Raw genomic sequence first — 23,613 nt, forward strand, 5'->3', positions numbered from 1 at the left:
GATGTATAATTTGAAATACTTTGATTATTATTGATTGAATATTTAATTTTTGTAATGTTATATATTATACTATTTTTAGGTCAGTGTAGGCTATTTAATACAAATATTTAGATATTTTGAATGTAATTATTGACATTCATATATTGACCGAAGCATTTCAACCTTTTAAATGAATTTCTTCTGTTTTGATTGATTCACCAATGCAAATAGATAATTGATTTCTTTTTCTATCTGTATAATGTAATTGTTACTATGTGAAATTATTTATATTGCACACTTGACATTATTAGTCCTTGGACTACAGTCATGTACATTTTTTATTTTTTATTTTATTCTAATAAAACCGAATTGATTGATTGATTGATTGATTGATTGAATGCTTTTGGGGATGCCCAGTTCCTTGGCGTTGGTGCATCCTTTCCAAAACGTCCAAGATACACACGACTGATGTCTGGGACTTTCTGTTTGGCCCATGTTCTTCATGTATTCACACCGAGACTACAACCCTCTCTTCATTACTGCATGTACTTTCATCACACATCTTTAAAAATAAAAAGATATTATCAATCGTACATATATGGGTGAAACAATTTCATCGTCCCTGAAAAAGGTGAACTAAAAATAACATTCAAAATGTTCTGATTCCCCACTTTATGACCACCCTGTAAAATTAAAAACAACAAAATTAATCATTAAGCTAAATCAATGCACTTCAGGTCACTAACCTGATAAAAAAAATAATCAGTTTGCTTTTGAAAAGCAGGCATTGTGCCAAAATTTCACAACAAGTGGACGAAAACCTCTTACAACTACAGATTGGTCAGCCTTCTCCCCATCATAACCAAACCAAGGCATTACAGCAAGTTGTGCCTCATCTCTTTGATAATTTCCTGATCTCTTATCATTCGAAATGGCCACACATCGACTCGTGTTACATTTTTGATGTTTTAAGTATCCGCGTTCTCAAAGATTAAGGTATCACTTGCGCGTAACCTCGTCCCATGTTTCTCTCCTGCCAAATCCGAGGAACTTCAAAGGATTCATCCTGGAAAGAAGATACAAATGGTATTGTAAGCGCAGAAGCTAAACATTCGATAAAATACACTAAATATTTACTTGACTCTGCAATTGCACGCGATTTCCTGTGCTCCGTGCTGTTAAATTTAAAAATGACTCAAACGCTGAATGAAACCAATGACACATTGAATGCCTATATTTCAGAATATCTTTTCTGCATTTCACTGCAGTACTTAATTGATATGTCAATGAATCCCAATCGATAAGATCTTCAGGGAAGTGTGAGCTAAGCATTTGAGTTAAACCTTAGATTAGAAAAATAATGTTCATTTATGATGCAACACCTTGCAAGTACTAGGTCCCATGTTGCATCAGCTAACCAAAAGTCACAAGTAAAACTTTTTTTAACCTGACTGATCCTAATATAGTAAAACCTTATTATACCGCATTTGAAAAAAACATATATATATATATATATATAATATTCTATATATATAATATTCTACATATATAATACTAGCTGAGGTACCCGGCTTCGCCCGGGTTGAATAAGAATAATACAAATATATGATGAAAAGAACATGTATATTTTAGAGCAATATCACAGTACATTTCCTACATGACGTTTTTTCAATTTTCAATTTCTCAAAACCTCTGGGTATACAACATTTCTGGTTTTCTTACTTGGTGCCAAGACAGAAAGATTGCTTGGTTTTCCAACCCTCGAGCAACCCACGTACAGCTGGCCATGGGCAACACTTGTTCTGTGAAGTTCAGGCCTACAACCTTCATTGATTGCCCCTGCGCCCTGTTCATGGACATAGCAAAACATAGCCTGATGGGGAACTGAATCCTCTTGAAGGAGAATGGAAGGTCAGGTGGAATAAGTGGTATCCTTGGAATGAATACTTTCTCTCCTCTGTATTGTCCTGAGAGGATGGTTGCCTCTAGGACATGCCACATCATTTGCTGGATTGTCAATCGTGTTCCATTACACAGCTTTGGTGGATCAAGATTCCTTAGAAGCATGATTGGTGCTCCCACCTTGAGAATCAACCTGTGTGTTGGGAGTCCTTGAGGCTGACGACTGTTGAGAAACTCAGTTGGGAGGTTTACTGCCTGACCTTCATGTCACTTTGTCAAGAGAATCATAATTTCTTTCATGACCGGGCAGCGAACGTCATTATGTGCTACTTTACGTCACTCCCACGGACGTGAAAACATGTTTTCCTTAAAAATATATTTAAAATAAATAAAATAGTACATAAATTAACAATAAAAGAAGCTAAAAAACAATTTAAAATACTGTTATGAATTTGGTAGAGCAACATCTAGAGCTAGGTAGATCTGTATAGGTAGGTATTCGACTGTCGTGACAGGGACTCTACATGTAATAAGTTCTTGATGTTTAGGCGTTTGTCGGGGTAAGATGTATGATTGTGGATCTACCTGGAGATTCGAGTGTTAAGTAGTGAGGGATTAAAGGTAACGCCCCTGTGAGTCTCACCTAGTAGTCAAACCTTTGTCCATTATGGCACTGCAGACCACATAAACATTAGATAGGTCACTAGCGCAACATTAAATAATTCCTTTCCCTGACAATGACTTCGGAACAAACGGACAGGAAACCAGGCCAGGACACTGCCGATGATGGCCGCAGCCAGCTACACCTCCGCTGGGCCTCGAGTGCCACGCGCTATCACAACACTACAGGCCTGTGATTCGGTGGAGGGCACTGATTGGGTGGCACACCAAGGGACGTGACGTCACCAGCAAGGTTATTTAAGGGAGTGCCGAACGCTCTCTTTGCTCTGGTTCTCTTGCCTCTCTGGCAGTGCAGCTTTTGGTCTCTTGTGGTTGATGCTCTTAGTTGCGCAGCAGTTGAGAAGAGTTCTGCAGACGAGTTGGCTGCCAGCACTCCCGCAGAGAGTTCACTTCAGTTGAGCCGGAGGAGTTGAGTTGAGACCAGTCCCGGAGCGAGTTGGAAGGACGAGACGTGCAGTCACACCTGCGTTCTCCCCGTTCCTGTCTTTTCGTGCTTCGTGTGGGGATCGATCTTGGGTGGAGCCGCTGGCCTGCGTTGGGTGCCTTGTAGATTGGTGCACCGACCTCGTGGGCGGCGAGAGGCTCGGAGCTTGGAGACGGCCTGGTGGCGGCTGAGCGCGGCCGTATTACAAGAAGACGACAGAGACAGATAAGCCCGGGCTCCGCGTACACTGTACACGACGTGACGTTTCTTTTGTAATTCATAATCTCCCTCGTATCGTGTTTGGTATCTGTTGTGTGTGGGATCCCAATTTAGGCTTCTGATTAGAGTTATTACCGGCGCGGGCTTTTTCACTGTCTTTACTTTTCATTAATAAATCCTTATATTATTTTCTGAATATATCTGAACGCAGTTTACTGGGTGTTTGATTTTAATAGATAAGGCGACGGAGCTTTGCTGTGTCCGCCATTCCGCGCGTTTAACTTTAGTTTAAGTGTTTGATTTGGAATCCGCTATTGAGTTCTCGCCTCGGGAGTTAAAGCCTCGCAATTGGCCATCCGCAACTGTGGTGTTAATCGCGGTTGCGTGACAAGTGGTGTCAGGAGTGTCGGATTCGAACCCGTCGGACAAATTTTTTTGTCCGCGGCGAGACATCGACACGGTCGGGCGTGCATTGCGCCCGACGTTCGAACGCAAGATTTTTATAGTCGAGGCGGAGAAATTTAGTAATCAATTGGGCATACGGAGCGCGATATCGTGTCTTCGTCAAATTTAAATTGTGTTACTGGAATTATTAAAACTAGGGCATGCCCGTACTATATATATATCTAAAATTATATCCCCCCCCCCCTCTATTTACATGAAATGGTTTGGTCTATTCGCCTAGGACGTGCCCGTACGTGGGTGCCCGTTCCTTGCCAAAAAAAAAAAAAAATATCTCTTCGCCCATGCATGCATGGGCGTGCCCATGAGCCCATGGGCGTGCCCGTAAGTGCGTGATGTGACCGTACAATGAATGTATCGTCCCGACGCCGCAGCTCGGATGGCGCTGCAGTTAATCGGGCCTGTATCGGCAGAGTTATTATAAACGTGTACTACAATCGATCGTACCTTACAGCGTCTGCTCGCCACGTTCAGCATCAGTACGTCGTCACTATGACTATCCGTAAGTCCGGAAGTGACGTCCTCATTTGACTGTCCGGAAGGTCGCATATCGCAGTTACGATGAATCGCAAATTAGTTTTAATTAGTTTTAAAACATAGTTTAACGCCAACATAGTTTGCCAACGTGAAATAAATGAATACGCTCTCAAATGTGCCGTCTGAGGCAGAGTCTGTTCGGCACGTTCGGCACACGTGATAGCTCGCTGCTCTCTGATTGGTTGAATCGTTTTTTGGACATAGCTCGGTAACTACTTGTCCGATTAATATGAAACCTTGAAAAGGCACATCCTCAGGTCCCCAGCAATATACCTGGCAAGTTTAAAGTATATCGGACCCGTGGTTGTCGAGAAACAGCGGTCACAGACACACAGACATACACACAGACAAACACACACACAGAGATTACTGGAATTATAGATAGATTAATACGCGCGGGGGAAACAATCTTCCGGAAGGCGGATGTCGGAGATTGACGAGATGGAGGTACGCAGCGAGGCTTCTGTCAGCGTCGGGAGTGAGCCGGAAATGGAGGATAGCGTTGGAACCTCCCCCGCCGCTGGGACGGCCCCGATAGATCTCCAGACCATAGTAAATTTAATAAATGCTCAGAGGGCCGATTGTGAGCGATTGGGAAAGCAGATGGGAGACATGAACGCACAGGGTGAGCGAATGGAAAGAAAAATGGAGTCCCAGGGGAATGAATGTAGGGAAGGAATGAAGGCAATGAGTGATCGATTGGAGGAACAAATTGACGGGCTGGAAAATAAAATGAGTAATGAGATGGGACAAATGAAAAGTGGGTTGGAAAATAAAATTGAAGGGATGGAAAATAAAATGGAGTCCCAGGGGAATGAATGGAGGGAAGGAATGAAGGATATGAGTGACCAAATTAATGGATTAAAAGGGGAAATGGCAATTGTGGCAAGTGTACAGGGGAGCGGGGAATGTCCACAGTTGGATGGGGAATGCCTGCAGGTAAACGTGGAGTGTCCACAGGTGAGCGGAGAATGCCCACAGGTGAAGGGGGAAGGAAATTTGGAATGTGAGAGTTGTAATGGGGAATGTTTCCCACATTCTGGCCTGGTTGTTTATCGGGACCGTGTGGATGTCAACACCCCAACCGGGGGATGAATTTGGAATTGTGCAGCACCAGGGCGGTGGTGCGGAGCAAGAGGGGGTAGAGTTTTTGGGGGTCCGTGCAATGGAGCCGGACCGGGTATTTATTGGGGATATTGATCAAAGCCTAGCGGGGCCAGGAATGATTTGTGGAAATGATGAGGATGATTTGATCCAGCGGCTGGAGACCTGTGACAGTCCCTTGGAGGTAGAGCTTGTTCAGGCCCAAAGGAGCCTGGGTGAGGAGGTGAGTTGGTCCGAGGAGGTGGTTGGAATGACCGAGGGGACGCTCACCGTACACTGCTATTTGGAAACAGAGGCTCCAAAATTGGACAACCAGTTGGGGGAGTGTGTTGGCTCCGGGCTGGATTTGGATCTTGGAGGATCGGGAGATAGAGCTTCTGGAGATTTGGTCCCTGTAGGGAATTTGGATCAACTGCAGGGAGGGGCAGAACACAGGTGGTAGAGGTTGTTCCCTGCAGCTGCGGTTTGGCAGTGGGAATGAAAATTTGTAAAAGAAAATTTAAAATAAAATTACAATGGGAAATTGATTTGGAGCAGCCATGGTGGGGATTGGTTCCCGGGCTGCGGGATTTGGACATGGAGAGGTCATGGGTGATGGCCTCGGTCAAAAGTTGCCTCTTTCAAAATTTGGGTATGCCAGCCAGCTGGGGGGCTGTGATGGCGAGATTTGGGCATGGGGTCCAGCCTTGGGTGTCGAGGTACGACCTGGGTCCCACGGGGGGTCTGGCGGAGTGTGGCGTCCCTTGTCCATCGGGGCGCCGTCCGAGCCGGTGGCTCGGGCCGGCAGGGTCACCGGACCCTGGTGGGGGTTAAGACCTCCAGGGGGGTCCGAGGTGGTTTCTCAAGCCTGGGATGGCAAATATTGAGGACCACTAGGGGGAGGTGTTGTGGGTCGCACTTTGGTGGTGGCACTGCGGACGGCCAACTTGGGACTGATGTGGTGACCACCGGGCATGTGGCCTGGCACCCTCCTCCAGAGACTCTGGGACAACCAGCATGTGGTGACCTGGCATGGTGGTTGGTCTATGGACGCGGGTCAAACCGAATGGACAGGGATGGAGATAGCCTGCCAGACAACCATTGGGGCATCTGTGGAACGTGATGGTGTGAGTGACCTTCCACAGATGCTCCGTTATGATTTATGGACTCAGGTTGGGAAGAGAGCCATGGGGTTGATGAATGGGGAGATGTGTAACGAGCCGAGCATATGGGCCATGCTCGGCTGGCATGTGTATGGCAAAGCATCTTTCTTTGGTAAGGTTAGTGAAATGTGAAAAATGTTTGGCATTGGTAATCTGTGGGTTAGATGGAAATTTAAGGGTGGATTTTGAAATGTCATGGTGGACACTGTACAGTGACGCCATTATTGATCCAGGTGTGTAGACCAAAGTGTTGGAGGCTGTGATAAAATTAATAGGGTAGCAAGACACAGCTTTCAACTGGTTGTGGGGGAAACTGTGCTGATATTTGGGACCCGGGATCATGGGGATGCAGTTGTGTGGTCTTTGGGTCAACGTGGTGCTGTGCGTGTCCGAGGTGTGTGGACCATGTCTTCTGGGTGGGTCTCCTGGTGGAGCATGGCTGTTGACTGGACCTTGGTGTGGTCAAGTGTGGGTGAGCACTGGGGGGGGGGGGCTGCAGTTCTGTAGTCGGACTGGGGGATGATGTGGAGGTGCAGGGGACGTGGCTGTAGGGATGCCACGCACTGCGACCGTGCCCCCCAGGGCCGAGGTTGTGTGTACGGTAGTGTGTGTTGTGGCAGCAAGTGCTCACCACATTGGCCAGCTGGGGCTGATGCAGCTGTGTTCCTCACAGGGGGGCCGAAGGATGGATGGTGGGTCGCGCCCTTATGGACACTCATGGGCCATGTTGGCGTTTTGACTGCTCACCTTGTCCTGGTGACCCTTGCACGGTAGAGGTGCAGAGCTGTCGTGGCCACAGGTAGTTGTGTAGCGATGATCACGTTGGATGCGGATCCACATACCTGCCAGTGTAGTGGGGACAAAAGAGAAATTTGGGAGTATTTGGTAGGCTCGATGAGAAATTTTGGGATTTTGAGGGTGGATGACACTCTTGGACCGACCAACCTGCAACTACCTGCACTTGAGGTGAGTGTTTTGAGGAGTACTGTCCCAGGCTTCAGGACTTGCTTTGGGAAATTGGGGACATGTAATTTGGAGTTGGGAGGTGGGTGAGAGTGATGACATGGCCGGTGAGGGGATGGAATGGGAGCCACACAGTGTCTTGTGGGTGGCGTATGTTTTTGTGTTGTGGTTATGTGTTTTGATGTGGTCGTGAGGTTGGAAAAATGTGAGCGAGTGGTGATTATTGAGTTTTGAAATGCGTTTTGAAAATGGAAATGTGTAATGATTCAATGATTTGAACTGTGAATGGGATTTCACATGTAGCAGGCCATGGCAAACTTTGAAACACCTTTTGTACTACCATCATCTATAGAATTGTGCTGAGTTGTGTGGAGAATTGAATGGCAGCGGGGGAGGAAGTGTGTTTTGGGGTCTTGTGGGTGGGGAAGGTGTGTGTGTCCGCAGGTACAGAGCAAGCTCTGAGGAGCGATGCCTGTGGGCCCCCCTCTGCGGCAATTACCCCTGGCAGCCGGTGGTAACTGGAAATTGGAGCTCGTTGGTGGAGGGTCTGGTTGGGCGCCGTGGGGTGAGGAAGTCCCCCGGTGACCCGTGTTGCTGCGCAGAAGCAGGAGGCAAAGGAGCCTGGTGTGTGTGGAGACCCTCACCGACGAGGTAACGGTGGAAAGGGGCTGTTGGGCTGTCACGGGGCCAAGAGGTAAAGGGGGGGGGGGGGCAATGAACTTGTAAGTCGGTTGACTTGTTTTTGGGACTGCGGGCACCACAGCCTGATGCGCCCCCACCATCTTTTTGTGCGGTACCTCCCCGCTGCCTAGTTGAGGAATGCACACACACGCGAATGACATCAATGCCATGGTCCTGCAGGGGGGTGTATTGAAATAAGTGCTTTGTTGACTTTTGAAATGCCTTGATGTATTTTGGAATGTAATGATGAGTTTTGGAATGAGGATGAGTGGTTAAGGGGTCTGTGTTGCATGAATGTGGGCGAAATCCACCGAGCCATGTCACTCACCTGCAACATCTGGACAGGGCCCGTGGAAATTGAGGGGGTGCATTGGAATGGCCCCGCAGGTAAGGTTGTGTCTTGTGGAATCCACAGGGGGACGCGGTCTGTAGATCGGGGTATCTACAAGGGTTAGAGTTTTGAGTATCTGTAAGATGGTTAAGTTTGTGGATAAGGTAGGAGTTTTGGTGTGTTGTTTGTTCCTCCCTCCGCAGGAACAACGAAGAAAATGTACATACTTGCATGATGGTTAAGGGGTTTAGCATGTTAAGGAAGTGTAGGTAGGTAGTCCGACTCAATTCCCACAGCCCTTCCTGATTTATTTCATAGGTTAATTAAGTGTGTGACAGTAAGTGTTAAGGCTGGAATGGTAGCGCCTGCGGTGAACCTTGCAGGAGCTACGGTTCCAGGGGGGAGGCTGTGTTATGAATTTGGTAGAGCAACATCTAGAGCTAGGTAGATCTGTATAGGTAGGTATTCGACTGTCGTGACAGGGACTCTACATGTAATAAGTTCTTGATGTTTAGGCGTTTGTCGGGGTAAGATGTATGATTGTGGATCTACCTGGAGATTCGAGTGTTAAGTAGTGAGGGATTAAAGGTAACGCCCCTGTGAGTCTCACCTAGTAGTCAAACCTTTGTCCATTATGGCACTGCAGACCACATAAACATTAGATAGGTCACTAGCGCAACATTAAATAATTCCTTTCCCTGACAATGACTTCGGAACAAACGGACAGGAAACCAGGCCAGGACACTGCCGATGATGGACGCAGCCAGCTACACCCCCGCTGGGCCTCGAGTGCCACGCGCTATCACAACACTACAGGCCTGTGATTCGGTGGAGAGCACTGATTGGGTGGCGCACCAAGGGACGTGACGTCACCAGCAAGGTTATTTAAGGGAGCGCCGAATGCTCTCTTCGCTCTGGTTCTCTTGCCTCTCTGGCGTCTGGCAGTGCAGCTTTTGGTCTCTTGTGGTTGATGCTCTTAGTTGCGCAGCAGTTGAGAAGAGTTCTGCAGAAGAGTTGGCTGCCAGCACTCCCGCAGAGAGTTCACTTCAGTTGAGCCGGAGGAGTTGAGTTGAGACCAGTCCCGGAGCGAGTTGGAAGGATGAGACGTGCAGTCACACCTGCGTTCTCCCCGTTCCTGTCTTTTCGTGCTTTGTGTGGGGATCGATCTTGGGTGGAGCCGCTGGCCTGCGTTGGGTACCTTGGAGATTGGTGCACCGACCTCGTGGGCGGCGAGAGGCTCGGAGAAGGCCTGGTGGCGGCTGAGCGCGGCCGTATTACAAGAAGACGACAGAGACAGATAAGCCCGGGCTCCGCGTACACTGTACACGACGTGATGTGTTTCTTTTGTAATTCATAATCTCCCTCGTATCGTGTTTGGTATCTGTTGTGTGTGGGATCCCAATTTAGGCTTCTGATTAGAGTTATTACCGGCACGGGCTTTTTCACTGTCTTTACTTTTCATTAATAAATCCTTATATTATTTTCTGAATATATCTGAACGCAGTTTCCTGGGTTTGATTTTAATAGATAAGGCGACGGAGCTTTGCTGTGTCCGCCATTCCGCGCGTTTAACTTTAGTTTAAGTGTTTGATTTGGAATCCGCTATTGAGTTCTCGCCTCGGGAGTTAAAGCCTCGCAATTGGCCATCCGCAACTGTGGTGTTAATCGCGGTTGCGTGACAATACAATAAAAAGCACATTAAAAATATATAAATATGTACGTACAATATACTGTACGTACGCGCAACCACTGATTCTCATTCAAAATAGAGGCGACGTACAGTATTCCTTTACTGTTTCTGTGTTAGCCATGGGTCCGAAGAAGGATAATGCTCGTGATTCCAAGCGTAATGTGGTTACGATGGACGATAAGGTAAATCTGATTAAAAGGTATGGAAAAGGTGGAAAAGTGTCGGTGATAGCGCATAGACCTTATCGCGAATCGGAACCGCAATGCGTCATAGGATCGGAAAGGGGCAATAGCACCGCCACAAACTACACCATGGAATTGCAGCTGGCCCGGTTTTTTAAACCATTGATATCAAAATAAAAAGTAGCCTATAACCACCGGAATTTTATGCTTATTCCGAATCTGTGTCTAAAACTTTTCTCTGATGTGTAGTTCTTGAGTTAAAAGCGGACATCCAGACAGACACACACACTCCTTTATTTGTATAGATTATATATATATATATATATATACTAGCTGAGGTACCCGGCTTCGCCCGGGTTGAATAAGAATAATACAAATATATGATGAAAAGAACATGTATATTTTAGAGCAATATCACAGTACATTTCCTACATGACGTTTTGTCAATTTTCAATTTCTCAAAACCTCTTGGTATACAACATTTCTGGTTTTCTTACTTGGTGCCAAGACATAAAGATTGCTTGGTTTTCCAACCCTCGAGCAGCCCACGTACAGCTGGCCATGGGAAGTACCCGGCATTGCCGGGCGGGGCAAGGGAGGGGAGGAGGAAGGGGAGGGGAGGGGAACGGGGGGGAGGGGAGAAGAGGAGGGGAGGGGAGAAGAGGAGGGGAGGGGAGAAGAGGAGGGGAGGGGAGAAGAGGAGGGAGGGGGAGGAGGAGAGAAGAGGAGGGAGGGGGAGGAGGAGAGAAGAGAAGAGGAGGGAGGGGGAGGGGGGTGAGGGGGAAGGGGAGGGGAGTGGGAGGGGGGAGGGGAGGAAGAGGGGGGAGGGGAGGAGAAGGGGAGGGGGGAGGGGTGCTTCGCCCATGTTGAATAAGAATAATACAAATATATGATGAAAAGAACATGTATATTTTAGAGCAATATCACAGCACATTTCCTACATGGCATTTTGTCAATTTTCAATTTCTCAAAACCTCTTGGTATACAACATTTCTGGTTTTCTTACTTGGTGCCAAGATATAAAGATTGCTTGGTTTTCCAACCCTCGAGCAGCCCACGTACAGCTGGCCATGGGAAGTACCCGGCATTGCCGGGCGGGGGAAGGGGGGAGGAGGAAGGGGAGGGGAGGGGAACGGGGGGGGAACAGGGGGGGAGGGGAGGGGAACGGGGGGGGGAGGGGAGGGGAGGGGAACGGGGGAGGGGAGGGGAACGGGGGGGGGAGGGAACGGGGGGGGGAGGGGAGAGGAGGGGAACGGGGGAGGGGAACGGGGGGGGAGGGAGAGGGGAGGGGAACGGGGTGGGGAGGGGAGGGGAGGAGAGGAGAGGGAGGGGAGGAGAGGGTGGGGAGGGGAGGGGAGGAGAGGGTGGGGAGGGGAGGGAGGAGAGGGTGGGGAGGGGAGGAGAGGGTGGAGAGGGGGTGGAGAGGGGGGGAGGGGAGGAGAGGGGGGGAGGGGAGAAGAGGGGGGGGAGGGGAGAAGAGGAGGAGGGGGAGAAGAGGAGGGAGAGGGAGGCGGAGAGGGGAGAAGAGGAGGGAGGGGCGGAGGAGGGGGGGGAGGAGGAGGAGGAGGGGGGAGGAGGAGGGTGGGGGAACGGCTAGCTTGGCAAGCGATAGCAGGATTTGTACTTTTATTTTTACCTCAATGAGGGTTATATATATAGTCCGTGCTTGGAGCCTTCAAGTTCAACATAAAGTTTTTTAATGAAAAATAATGCAGATGTATAACAATCCACCAATGCAAGTTCAGAAATGAATGCAGATCCTTTACTTTGCGATACAAACGCAATTCCCGCCATTTCCACTCACGATCGAGGCCCTCCACAGTGGCCGCGCCTCTTCTTCCTTCTACAACTTCGTCTCACTTCTTTCACTCAAAATGTACGAAATTCTGCCGCATGAAATTATGTAGAGGCCTCGTCGGGGGGGATATAAGGTACATAAGGAAGGCGTTGTAACATAAGAATCAAAATAAAAGTGGAAGAACATGAGGAAATGGGAGCTATTCTGGACCCACAGCCAAACCCGACAAACCATTGCAATACACCCCGAACGTCTGCGCCGCCACAAACCACCATGGAATTGCAGGTGGCACGGTTTTTTTTAAACCATTGATATTAAAATAAAACGTAGCCTATAACCACCAGGATTTTATGCTGATTCCGAATCTTTCTAAAACTTTTCTCCGATGTGTAGTTCTTGAGTTATAAGCGGACATCCAGACAGACACACAGACACACAGACACACATATACACACACACACACACACACACACACACACACACACACACACACACACACACACAGACACTCCTCCTTTATATATAGAGATATATATATATATATAGATATATGTATATATATATATAATATTCAGTATATATATATGTATATATTGAATATTATATATATTGAATATTATATATATTGAATATTATATATTTATATATTTATAAATATATACTGTACATTATATTATATTATATATATATATAATATATTTATAAATATATACTGTACATTATATCATATATATATATATATATATATGTGTGTGTGTGTGTGTTTTTTTCAAATGCGGTATAATAAGGTTTTACTCTATTATGATCAGTCAGGTTAAAAAAAAGTTTTACTTGTGACTTGGTTAGCTGATGCAACATGGGACATAGTACTTGCAAGGTGTTGGTTGCATCATAAATAAACATTATATATATATATATATATATATATATATATATATATATATATATATATATATATATATATATATATATATATATACAGTGCATTCAGAAAGTATTCAGACCCCTTCACTCTTTCCACATTTTGTTATGTTGCAGCCTTATGCTGAAATCGTTTAAATTCATATTTTCCCTCATCAATCTACACTCAATACCCCATAATGACAAAGAGAAAACAGGATTTTAGAAAGTTTTGCAAATGTATTGAAAAGAAAAAACTGAAATATCACATTGACATAAGTATTCAGACCCTTTGCTATGACACTTGAAATTTCGGTCAATTGCCTCTCATTTCTCTTGATAATCTTTGAGATGTTTCTCCACCTTGATTGGAGTCCACCTTTGGTAAATTCATTTGATTGGACATGATTTGGAAAGGCACACACCTGTCCTATATAAGGTCTCACAGCTGACAATGCATATCAGAGCAAAACCCAAGCCATGAGGTCGAAGGAACTGCCTGCAGAGCTCACAGACAGGATTGTGTCGAGGCACAGATCTGGGGAAGCCTACAAAAAAATTTCTGCTGCATTTAAGGTTCCCAAGAGCACAGTGGCCTCCAAATTCTTAAATGGAAGAAGTTTGGAACAATCAGAACTCTTCCTAGAGCTGGCCGCCCGGGCAAACTGAACAATCGGGGGAGAAGGGCCTTGGTAATAGTGGTGACCAAGAACCCGATGGTCACTCTGGCTGAGCTCCCGAGATCCTGTGTGGAGATGGGAGAAACTTCCAGAAGGACAACCATCACTGCAACACTCCACTGATCTGGGCTATATAGCAGAGTGGCCAGACGGAAGCCTCTCCTCGGTGAAAGACACATGAAAGCCCTCTTGGAGTTTGCAAAAAAGCACCTAGTATATATATATATATATACAGTATATATATATATATATATATATATATATATATATATATATATATATGTTTTATGTGTGTGTGTGTGTTGCTGCAGAGTGGTGTATGTGTAAGGCTGGGTGGTTGGTTCGATGCTCCAGCATATATTTTGTTTTGGCTGCTGTGGATTCTGGGAGTGGTAGCTGGTGTTCTGTTGTTGTAGTTTGTGTTCTCACTGACTGAGGGTGGGGGTACATATGCATCAAAGTGTAGTTGTTGCATTGTGGAGGCATATGTGCCCCTGCTGGCCGACCTTAGCTGACCGTTTTGAAGTTGAAGGGCTGAAACTGATTGTTGCTTGAGGACTTTGACTGAAGACCCGGTCAGTGAGGCACACTTGTGGCCCAGATGTGTTGAAATTGGGAAGATAGTCTATCTGAAGATGAGGCATACTCGCCTCTGAACTTTCTTGCCTGGTTTTGTATCTCGGCCCAGCTATAGTCGCCTGGTGTTTTTAGGAGGGCAAGGTATGAAGGTGTGGGCCGTCTATCGGATGGACATTAAGCAGGCCATCTCATCTGCTGGCGATGGTTAGTGGATATTAAATATCTCACGGTGTCTTTTGCTTACCGTGGGAGTTGTTGTATGCAGATGATCTGGTGTTGATTGCGGAAAGTATGGATGGACTGAAGGAAAAGATGAACAAGTGGAAGGAATGTTTATAGACAAAAGGTCTGAAGATGAATATCGGAAAGACGAAGGTGATGGCAAGTGGTAAAGCATGTAGTGAGGTGGAAAGAACTGGGAAGTGGCCATGTGCTGTGTGCAGGAAGGGTGTCGGAGTGAACTTCATTCAATGTACAACGTGCGCTGAGTGGGTTCATCAAAAATGTAGTGGTCTGAGAGGGTCATTAACCAGTGTGGCAGCTACATTCAAATGTAAGGTGTGCACAGAGGGAGCTGCAGATGGAGGAAATGTTGAGCTGGATCTTGGAGACGGCGTGAAGCTGGAAGGTGTGAAAACATCTTGTTACCTCGGAGACATACTGAATGGAGAAGGTGGATCAGACACGGCAACGGTTGCTAGAGTGAGATGTGCATGGAAGAAGTTTCGGGAACTGAGTGGCGTGCTGATGAGGAGGGGAGTGTCGTTGAAGCTGAAGGGAAAGGTGTATGCTGCATGTGTGAGAAGTGTTGTGATTTATGGGAGCGAGACATGGGTAATGAACGTAGAGCAGCAACGAAGGCTGGAAAGGGTGGAAATGCGAATGGTTCGGTGGATGTGCGGAGTATCGTTGAGAGAGAGGAAGACAAATGATGAATTGCGAAAGATGCTGGGAATAGAGCCTGTGATTGATGCTGTGAAGAGGAACAGGTTGAGATGGTTTGGCCATGTGTTGAGGAAGGATGAAAGTGACTGGTTGAGAAGAATGATGGAAATGAATGTGGAAGGAAGTAGAGGATGGGGAAGACTGAGAAAGACTTGGCTAAAGATGGTGGAAGAAGAAATGCGGGCAAGGGGGTTAACAAGGGAAGATGCAGAAAATAGGGCAAGATGGAGAAGATTGTCATGGGGAACGCAAGGCTAACCCCCGCTCTAGCAGGGAAAATGGCCTTAAAATGCATGTTGTAAAATGCATGTTGGTGTCTTTTGCTGAAAGTAGGCAAGCTATCGCCGGCACCTTGAACAAATTCTAAATGCCTGCACACTCATTCGAGTACCCTGAGTCAGAATGACTACCAACCCCTAGAAAATGAAACTGCTTCGGCAACCTTATGTGCCTCATGGCGCAAGGAGAATAAAACTTTGTCATTTCAATTAAAATATATATTTTAAAATAAAGCAAAATTAGGCTTTGCTGTATTTGGATCAGTTGGGTTAATAAAAAAAAGTTTTAGTTTTGACCTTTAGTCAACTTGTGCAACATGACACAGTAATCATGCGTAAACATTCTCAAGACTTAATCTTCATGTAGTATTTCCCCCTTTTTCTGCTATTTTCCAGGTCCTTCTCCGAAGGTCACCGGCCTGCATCACCACAATTTGCATAACAACTATGCCTTAGCTGACTCAATGGCAGATTGGTCGGCCTTGTCTGCATCATAAAGCAAAACAAGTCATCACAGCAGACTTCAAGACTCATCTCTTCCATAGTTCTATGATCTCTAATTATAGGTTTGCCTTCCACCCAAGTCAGTGCACACTGGCCATGCTGTTTCTACTATGTCAACAATGTGTGGATGCTCTCCATCTGAAAGAAGAGGTGAGTGAAATGTCACCGGACATCCTCCTTGCATTGGATATTCTGGAACCTTGCCCTGCTTTCCAAGTTATAAGGTAATACGTTCCGAGTGCCCTCCTAAACTTGCAATAAGATTTCCTCCATGATCACAGGTATCAGGTTTGTTTGAATGTGATCCATAGTAGTGATGATGATGCCTGGATATGGTTGAAACAACTGTTGACTTCATAGTTGTTACTTTTTCAACTTTTGGAATCTTTTTCTTTTACTACTTACTGTATCGCCTTAAATGCAATATGGATCTTTCCATGCTTGGTTCTCAGATGGAAGAGCATGGTTGATCGTTTAAATTTTGCCATTGTGCATATGACATTGATGGTGAACAACTGTCAAATGTACTTGCTAGCTATGTTTATAAGCACAGTTGCTTTATATTATATTAAATTACTATTTATGTTTTGTAGCACGCATGTTTCACAAAAATATCATCGACATATAACTCATCCAAAAAGACAATTTTGAAGTGAGCTTTGTTCTGCTTGAAGCACAAAGTGGCCTTTACAATATTGCATGGGATACACTGAGTTTGAGTGGGAACATTCGTGCGCAAACAGAGATGTAATTCATCTGTGTCCATGTCGCTGGAGGGAACATCCTCAGCAATTTTGTGCTTGCACAATGTACTGCTGAAATTGCGTGGGTGAGTTTTGGAAAACTGAGAGGCAAAAATGTCGCCGGAAGATGAGTGATGTGTCATGAAAGGCTCTGAAACAAGTTTATGAGTTGAGCCAGAGGGGAAAGGTGTAGGATGGGGAATAATTAATTTGCATTACCATGCACGTTTTGTATTTTTTTCTCATCGATCAATTTATATAAGTCAGACATCAAACGGGCCGACGTCAAAGAAAAGTATAAATATCAATTGAAATTGCAACAAAGAGATTTAACTTGACACCACGAAGTTATGACCAGAAAGGCCTTCATGCTTGACATCAGCAGTGAAATCAAAATACAAGTGCGCTGACGTTGTTTAGGTTGCTTCATTTTTTGTTAGAACAAATCCTGGAATATTCCTATGACTAATATATATATATATATATATGTATATATATGTATATATATATATGTATATATATATATATATGTATATATATATATGTATATATATATATGTATATATATATATGTATATATATATATATATATATATATATATATATATATATATTATATATATATATATATATATATATATATATATATATATATATATATATATATATATATATATATATACAATGCATTCAGAAAGTATTCAGACCCCTTCACTTTTTTCACATTTTGTTATGTTGCAGCCTTATGCTGAAATCGTTTAAGTTCATTTTTTCCCTCATCAATCCACACTCAATACCCCATAATGACAAAGAGAAAACAGGATTTTAGAAAGTTTTGCAAATTTATTAAAAATAAAAAACAGAAATATCACATTGACATAAGTATTCAGACCCTTAAATATGACACTTGAAATTTAGCTCAGGTGCCTCCCATTTCTCTTGATCATCTTTGAGATGTTTCTACAACTTGATTGGTGTCCACAGGTGGTAAATTCAATGCATTGGACATGCTTTGGAAAGGCACACACCTGTCTATATAAGGTCTCACAGCTGACAATGCATATCAGAGCAAAAACCAAGCCATGAGGTCGAAGGAACTGCCTGCGGAGCTCAGAGACAGGATTGTGTCGAGGCACAGATCTGGGGAAGCCTACAAAAAAATTCTGCTGCATTGACGGTTCCCAAGATCACAGTGGCCTCCATAATTCTTAAATGGGAGAAGTTTGGAATAACCAGGACTCTTCCTAGAGCTGGCCGCCCGGCCAAACTCAGCAATCGGGGGAGAAGGCCCTTGGTAAGAGAGGTGACCAAGAACCCGATGACTCATTGTATTGCGTACAAGACTCACTGTATTGGTGACCAAGAACCCGGTATACATATATATATATATATATATATATATATATATATATATATATATATATATATATACATATATATACACACACACACACACACACATATACATACACACAACAACAACATGCATTTTAAAAGGCCATTTTCCCTGCTAGAGCGGGGGTTAGCCTTGCGGTCCCCATGACAATCTTCTCCATTTTGCCCTATTTTCTGCATCTCTCCTTGTTAACCCCCTTGCCCGCATTTCTTCTTCCACCATCATTAGCCAAGTCTTTCTCGGTCTTCGCCGTCTTCTACTTCCTTCTACATTCATTTCCATCACTCTTCTCAACCAGTCACTTTCATCCTTCCTCAACACATGACCAAACCATCTCAACCTGTTCCTCTTCACAGCATCAATCACAGGCTCTATTCCCATCATCTTTCGCAATTCATCATTTGTCTTCCTCTCTCTCAACGATACTCCGCACATCCTTCGAAACATTCGCATTTCCACCCTTTCCAACCTTCGTTCCTGCTCTACGTTCATTACCCATGTCTCGCTCCCATAAATCATAACACTTCTCACACATGCAGCATACACCTTTCCCTTCAGCTTCAACGACATTCCCCTTCTCATCAGCACGCCACTCAATTCCCGAAACTTCTTCCATGCACGTCTCACTCGAGCAACCGTTGCCGAGTCTGATCCACCTTCTCCATTCAGCATGTCTCCGAGGTAGCAAAATGATTTCACACCTTCCAGCTTCACGCCGTCTCCAAGATCCAACTCAACATTTTCTCCATCTGCAGCTCCCTCTGTGCACACCTTACATTTGAATGTAGCTGCCACACTGGTTAATGACCCTCTCAGACCACTACATTTTTGATGAACCCACTCAGCGCACATTGTACACTGAATGGAGTTCTCTCCGACACCCTTCCTACACACAGCACAGGGCCACTTCCCAGTTCTTTCCACCTCACCACATACTTTACCACTTGCCATCACCTTCGTCTTTCCGATATTCACCTTCAGACCTTTTGTCTCCATACATTCCTTCCACGTGTTCATCTTTTCCTTCAGTCCATCCATACTTTCCGCAATCAACACCAGATCATCTGCATACAACAACTCCCACGGTAAACCCTCCTTTACGTTCTGAGCCAGCACCTCCAACACAGCTGCAAATAGTAGCGGACTTAGTACCGACCCCTGATGCACTCCCACCTTCACCTCAAACTCACCACTGTTCCCATCCTTCGTCCTTACAGCCGTGCGCGCTCTTTTGTACATTGACATCACTACTCTGATCAACCATTCCTCCACTCCTAACTTCCTCAATGCCCATGTCAATACTTTGCGGGGAACCCGATCGAATGCTTTCTCCAGATCAACAAACCCAAGAAACAACTTCTTCCTCTTCTCCATGTACTTCTCCTGCAACTGCCTCACAATGAAAAGCGCGTCTATCGTTCCTCTTCCTGGCATGAATCCAAACTGCATTTCGTCGATCTTCACTTTCTTCCTTATCCTCCTCTCCAACACCCTTTTCAATACCTTCATTCCATGCTCCAATAACTTTATCGCTCGGTATGAGCCACACTCCAGAGGGTCACCTTTCCCCTTGTATAGAGGGACGAGGGTACTCAGTTCCCAAACCACTGGAATGCGGCCTTCTTTCACCACCAGATTACAGATCTCTGTCATTCTCTTCACACCCCAACTTCCTGCTGCCTTCAACATATCTCCCACAACTCCCGTCGGCCCTCCCGCTTTTCTACCCTTCATTGCTTTTATCGCTTCCTCAACTTCCTTCTCAGTTATCTTCACTGCCGGTCCTAAAACTGGGTTACTCTCTATGTTGCCATCCCATTCATTCTCTGAATTCAACAGCATTTCCATATAGCTTTTCCATCTTCCTTTAATTCCATCTGGGTCGACAACGATTTGTCCCACTTCATCCTTCAAGCAACTCACCCCCATCACATCACACCTCTCTTTCGCTATCTGCTTTGCAATCCTGAATACTGCTTTCTGACCCTCTTCCGAATCCAAGCGTTCTCCGAAAATTTTCCTACATGCCTCCTGCGCCTTTGCTACCTCTTTCTTTGCAGCCTTCCTGGCTGCCTTATAACTTTCATGCTCTGCTGTTTCTGCTCCCGTACCCTTCGCCTTCTGCCACTCCTTGAACTTCTTCCTCTTCTTGTCAATCCTCTTTCCAACTTCATTATCCCACCACCATGTTTACGAGTGCCTCGGTGGTCCTTTTGTCCATCCACATACCTCACCAACGGCTCCCAACAGACTAGCTTTCATTGACATCCAACCACTTTCAAGCTCAACCACATCATCCTCGACCCTACTCAGCCTCTCTTTTAATGCCTCCCTTACTGTCACCTCTTTCAACCTCCACACCTTCATTCTCGGTTGGTACTTCACCCGCCGAGCTCTCCTCGCACCTTTCACCCTTACGTCGCAGACTACCAAGTGATGCTGTGAAACAGCCTCCTCCCCCGGGATCACCTTTGTGTCCCGGAGGTGCCCCCTATCTCGCCTACGCACCATCAGGTAGTCAACGGTTGTCGTCGACCCACCTGACGTGTATGTAACAAGCTTATTGTCCTCTTTCTGGAACTGAGTATTACAAATCAACAAATCAGCTCCATCAGCAAACTCCAAAATCCTTTCACCTTCTCCATTTCTCACACCATATCCGTAACCCCCATGAACTCGGTCAAAACCATCCATACTCCTTCCCACATGTCCATTTAGGTCTCCTCCTACCACAACAACTTCCTCATCTTTCACGTTTTCCATCAGCTTCTCTATCGCACACCAGAACTTGTCCTTCTCTTCATCGCTTCGACCAACCTGCGGAGCATATCCCGAGATGACGTTCACCAAGAGCTTTCCAATCATCATTTTCACCATCAACCTATCGCTCACTCTTGTCACACTCACCACACTGTCTACAAACTCCTCAGAAAACAGGACACCAACACCATTCACGCCCTCCAGGCACCCTTGCCACACAAACTTGTATTTCTGTCCCTGCCTACCCTTCACCATTCTCACACCACTTCCCTTCCATCTCGTCTCTTGCACACAACATATGTCCACTCTTCTTCTGACCAATACTTCCACCACTTCTCCTGATCTCCCTGTCATTGTCCCTACATTCCATGTCCCAAACCTCAGAAACCGATCTCCACTTCGGGCTGTACCCTGCCCACATGTAGTTGTAATTGTCATGGTTCTCTTTTTGAGGCAATGTTTTTATGGCCGGATGCCCTTCCTGACGCCAACCCTCTTAATCGCCTCTTACGACACGCAGGGATACGGCGTACCTATTCTTATCCAGGGTACACTGGGATAAGTATATATATATATATATATATATATATATATATATATATATATATATATATATATATATATATATATATGTCAAGTAGTAGATTTGTTATTGCCTAAAGTTCAGTTATAGACGTTGGGTGCTAATGTGTTGTGATTTGTATGATGTCTAAAAGTGCTGTTTCATAAAGTGGATAAAGGGTTTTTGCTTCGTTTTGGATTTGGATGAGGAGGGGCTTGGAGTGAGGTCATGCTGAACGGGTTGTATACGTGTGCTTTTTTCGAGGCTGGTCGTAAAACCACGCCCACATGCGCTTGTTTTAGCGTAATGCAAGTAGAATGACATGAACCTATCGTTAACTATATATATTTTGTTTTAATCTCAGCAAACGCATGACTCTGTATAAACATGCTTTGGATTACTCATGTACACAAACCCATAAAATATATGGGTTTGTTTGGCTAAGCATACACTCTTCTCTTTGTGAGTTACAGTTCTGTTTTCTCGGAGCCCAGAAAAACAATTGATAAGGACGGGCTGACTCCCCCGAATGATAACGGTGGGAGGAACCTCTCCCAGTGTTGTTTGTTCCCTCGGAGATTTCCTGATAAAACGTGTCCCTATATAAATGGACTGGGAATCAATGTGTTTTCAGGAAGGCTTGACGTGGCATGTTCTTGCTGTAGATTGCTGTAGACGTCGGTCTCCTCCGGATCCGTATAAGTTGGTTTTTAATAAAGCTGCGCCATTTTTCAGGCTATTTGTGGACTTCTTTTGCAAACGAAGAGCTGATTCTTCACAGATGGTACCAGGAGTGGGGTGTCAACAGACGCGGAGGACGGGAAACGGAGCCCGATGGACAGGAGGAAGGCTGACCTGAGGCCGGCGCCGGCACGTTGATTTGAGTAAAGGTGGGAGTTGTTTTATATCAGAGGGCTATTATTCCAAATTCGTACCTTCCTCCTTCGAGCGGGTTCAGTCTCCTTGTCTTCCCCGCTGTCTGCACTCGAACAGAAATTGTAAGTAGAGGCTCATTTAGGCCTCAGAATGGCGTAGCTTTGTTAAAGCCAGGATAAATAAATAATAGTAAGGATACAAGTAAGGACTTAACAGTAAGCTTAAAGTTACAGTTAGCACCAGGAGGGGAAAATGAGGTCGGACAGCCATATAGGTTGAAACCGGGTGGCCAAGATTTTTCCAGGAAGGAACAGCCCAGAGACAAGATGGGGTATGCCATTGCATGCCAGGGAACGAAGGGCTGTGGCTAAACTTAGACGGCCAAAGGGACATGGCCAGGAAGGGTGAAATGCGTAGGTACCAGGTAGGTTTGACAAGAAGGTAGTGACAACTACGAGGTCAAGCCAGGAAGTTCTAGACTAAGTTCTAGACAAGAGGTCCAGATAAAGCAGGCCAGGATCTGGTGGACAAGAGAAAATAAATAAGCTCACAGGAAATGGGCCAGGTGGCCACAGGGTGAGAACGACAGGTAGGAATTTGAAGCTTCAGAGCCAAAGGAAGCAAGTTCAGGAAGCAAAGTTCAGGACAAAACAATTAAGGAGGTAGTTAAACAAGTAAAACAGCGAGTGATGCCGCTGGACCAGATACCAGACCAAGACCCCCCACCCCCCCCAAGACCTGAGCTCAGTCCCGGGGCTCTAGGCAACACCCCCCACCCCCCCAAGACCTGAGCTCAGTCCCGGGGCTCTAGGCAACACCCCAACACCCCACCCTGCCTTCCCTTTTTTTCACCTCAACCCACCCCCCGTCCAAACCCGTCCCAAAAAATCCTTTTCCTTGAATGAGAGATGTAACATGAATGAGGAATGAATGTATTGTTACAGACACGACTTTGATGTTAAAGGGGGCCGAGCGGAATGGCCGTCGTGTCCGCACAAATTACCACAAATTACCCGACTATACTCGACGTTGACGAGCCGCGCTATGCTGGCTCAATAGGAAAGAGAAGACACCCGGCTGGGTTATGATGACACAATACGACACCAGGGGTTCAGTTCTCAAGTATATTCGTACGGAAAAAGGTTAGATTACAACTACAAGAGGGACAGCATAGAAAGACAGGCACTTAGACACACTCTTATATTAACCCTAGACAGACCACAGATAAACGGGACAACGCTGACTCACACGGGGTTTGATGGCTAGGAAAGGCAGATAGCGATGGCTCAAGGTGC

The 23,613-nt window shown here is 45.5% G+C and overlaps 1 long non-coding RNA gene across 1 annotated transcript in view; it reads left to right on the top strand.

Moving 5' to 3' along the window:
• The first annotated feature begins 848 nt into the window (after window positions 1-848).
• LOC137426236 (uncharacterized) overlaps window positions 849-23,613 on the top strand; it is a 67,921-nt gene continuing 45,156 nt past the window's right edge. The window contains exons 1-2 of the long non-coding RNA XR_010984224.2: window positions 849-1,065; window positions 15,874-16,131. This is a non-coding gene — a long non-coding RNA (uncharacterized LOC137426236). The remainder of the gene's footprint in view (window positions 1,066-15,873; window positions 16,132-23,613) is intronic.

Source organism: Myxine glutinosa, chromosome 4, assembly GCF_964187855.1.
Source record: "Myxine glutinosa chromosome 4, kmMyxGlut1.1, whole genome shotgun sequence".
Classification (NCBI taxonomy): domain Eukaryota; kingdom Metazoa; phylum Chordata; class Myxini; order Myxiniformes; family Myxinidae; genus Myxine; species Myxine glutinosa.